The sequence below is a fragment of the Mus caroli genome, chromosome 17, assembly GCF_900094665.2.
Source record: "Mus caroli chromosome 17, CAROLI_EIJ_v1.1, whole genome shotgun sequence".
Lineage (NCBI taxonomy): Eukaryota > Metazoa > Chordata > Mammalia > Rodentia > Muridae > Mus > Mus caroli.
Genome location: NC_034586.1, coordinates 11,187,333 through 11,190,557, shown reverse-complemented (window position 1 = coordinate 11,190,557; position 3,225 = coordinate 11,187,333). Strand labels below are relative to the sequence as shown.

The following is a 3,225-nucleotide window of genomic DNA, read 5'->3' as shown; positions in this document are numbered from 1 at the left end:
TAACATATTTTTCAATAATAATAGTTATTTTTTGTATGATGGTTTTGCCCAATAATTGAAAAAGAATATATAAGGACAAAACCATGAACAAGATATAAATAAGGAAAACAGGATTTATGAACAACATATGTTTGATGATTAAGCTTTATAAATTCCTAAGGTTTTAAAGGTCTGGCCTTTAATCAGGGTTAGGGTTAGGGTTAGAAGCAGGTGGATTTCTGAGTTCAAGGCCAGCCTGGTTTACAGAGTAAGTTCCAGGACAGCCAGGGCTACACAGAGAAACCCTGTCTCAAAAAGCAAGCAAGCAAACACACAAAAAAGGTTTTAAAGGTCTGTTCAGGCTAACAGAAACTCACTTAAAGATGTCTATCTAAATACTTATGTCTTTGCTAACTTGGTTAAGCTTTAGCTATTTGGAGAAAATGAGTCATATAAAAAACTGTGATATCGGTCAGTCCCTGCAGCCGTTGCCTCCGGCCGCCCTCAGTCAGCAGCTCGGCGCCACCTCTGGTCCGCGTCGGCGTCTGTGGCGGACTCGACGAGGCGGCTGACAGGGCGGTGGCGGGCAGACGGACAGACGGACGGGCGGGCGCTCCTCGGGGTTTGGCGGCTAAGGCATCTCCATGGGTCCGGCCAGCTGCGCAACCGTGCTATGAGTGTTTCCACCACTCCAAGGAAACAGCATTCAGAGTTCTTGGATAAGTTGGCCTTGTGAGGAGCTGGCGATAATTTAATTCCATCTCCAGGTTTTCTGTAGGCACATCGAGAACCATGAGCAGCTTTACTAAGGATGAGTTTGACTGCCACATCCTTGATGAAGGCTTTACTGCAAAGGACATTCTGGACCAAAAAATCAATGACGCCTCTTCCTCTGATGATAAGGATGCGTTCTATGTTGCGGACCTCGGAGACATTCTAAAGAAGCATAGGAGGTGGCTAAAACCTCTTCCCCGCGTTACTCCCTTTTACGCAGTCAAGTGTAACCATAGCAGAGCCATATTGAGGACCCTAGCTACCATTGGGACAGGATTTGACTGTGCAAGCAAGACTGAAATACAGTTGGTACAGGGGCTTGGGGGTGCCTCCAGAGAGGATTATCTATGCAAATCCTTGTAAACAAGTCTCTCAAATCAAGTATGCTGCCAGTAACCGAGTCCAGATGACTTTTGACAGTGAAATTGAATTGATGAAAGTTGCCAGAGCACGTCTAAAGGCAAAGTTGGTTCTGCGTATTGCCACTGATGATCCCAAAGCAGTTTGTCGCCTCAGTGTTAAGTTTGGTGCCACACTCAAAACCAGCAGGCTTCACTTGGAACGAGCAAAAGAGCTAAATATTGACGTCATTGGCGTGAGCTTCCATGTGGGCAGTGGATGTACTGACCCCGAATCCTTCGTGCAGGCAGTGTCGGATGCCCGCTGTGTGTTTGACATGGGAACAGAAGTCGGTTTCAGCATGTATCTGCTTGATATTGGTGGTGGCTTTCCTGGATCTGAAGATACAAAGCTTAAATTTGAAGAGATCACCAGTGTAATCAACCCAGCTCTGGACAAGTACTTCCCATCAGACTCTGGAGTGAGAATCATAGCTGAGCCAGGCAGATACTATGTCTCGTCAGCTTTCACACTTGCAGTCAACATTATTGCCAAAAAAACCGTGTGGAAGGAGAAGCCTGGCCCTGACGATGAAGATGAGTCAAATGAGCAAACCTTCATGTATTATGTGAATGATGGAGTATATGGANCATTTAACTGCATTCTTTATGATCATGCCCATGTGAAGGCCCTGCTGCAGAAGAGACCCAAGCCAGATGAGAAGTATTACTCATCCAGCGGCCAACATGTGATGGCCTTGATCGGATCGTGGAGCGCTGTAACCTGCCTGAAATGCATGTGGGTGATTGGATGCTGTTTGAGAACATGGGTGCATACACCGTTGCTGCTGCTTCTACTTTCAATGGGTCCCAGAGGCCAAATATCTACTATGGAATGTCACGGCCAATGTGGCAACTCATAAAACAGATCCAGAGCCATGGCTTCCCGCCGGAGGTGGGGGAGCAGGATGATGGCACTGCAGCCCATGTCTTGTGCCCAGGAGAGCAGGATGGACCATCACCCTGCAGCCTGTGCTTCTCCTAGGATTAATGTGTAGATGCCATTCTTGTAGCTCTTGCCTACAAGTTTAGCTTGAATTAAGGCATTTGGGGGACCATTTAACTTAATTACTGCTAGTTTGGGATGTCTTTGTGAGAGTAGGGTTGGCACCAATGCAGTATGGAAGGCTAGAGATGGGGGTCACACTTACTGTGTTCCTATGGAAACTTTGAATATTTGTTTTATATGGATTTTCATTCACTTTTCAGGCATGATACTAACGTGTGCCCCTCAGCTGCTGAGCAAGCATTTGTAGCTTGTACATTGGCAGAATGGGCCAGAAGCTTATGTTGTGACCCATTGTGAAAATAAAGTATCTTGAAATAACTGGGCATCAGGGAATGTTTGCAAGTATCCCTTAAAGAAGGCACAAACACCTGCACAGGCTGCTGTATCCCAGCAGTGAGTCTAGCCCAGCACAGCAAAGAGGAGAGGTGGATGGCACAAGGCTGTGCCCTCTCTGTACAGCATCAGTCTGCTTAGCTCATCCCAAGTGTGTGCAGTTGGCTGAGAACTTTGGTGCCCAGAGTCAGTTGGTGAGGAATGTCATCTGCCTAGTGACCATTTGGCATGGCCACTTCCTAGGGAGGTCATCTGAGGTTCTTTGAACCTTGCCTGCAGAAACCCTGACTGTTCCCCAAACCTTGACTTCAACTGCATCACCACCTAGTAACAGTTGGAAGTATCATACAGCATTTGGCAGTCAACTTCCTGTAATAAATTCAACAATAGCAAAAAACAAAACAAAACAAACTGTGATCTCTTGTAAAAGTACATCATAAAAGGATCAGGAAAATGAAGTTACCAGAATTCCCAGTCTCTCTGTGGACTGTATTTATAGTTTAAAGTTTATTTTTATACTGAAGCATCTTCAATTCAAAAATTAGACTTCTAAGCCTCAAACTTAACAGGGATAAAATTGTAACAGGATAAGATGGTGCAAAAGTTCCTTGGTTTTAAAAGCTGGGCATGGTGGCATACGCCTTTAATCCCAGCACTCGGGAGGCAGAGGCAGGCGGATTTCTGAGTTCGAGGCCAGCCTGGTCTACAGAGTGAGTTCTAGGACAGCCAGGG

The 3,225-nt window shown here is 45.9% G+C and overlaps 1 pseudogene; it reads left to right on the top strand.

Annotated features, from left to right (window-relative positions):
- Nucleotides 1-771: 771 nt before the first annotated feature.
- Nucleotides 772-2,149, top strand: LOC110284279 (annotated as a pseudogene).
- The last annotated feature ends 1,076 nt before the right edge of the window (nt 2,150-3,225 follow it).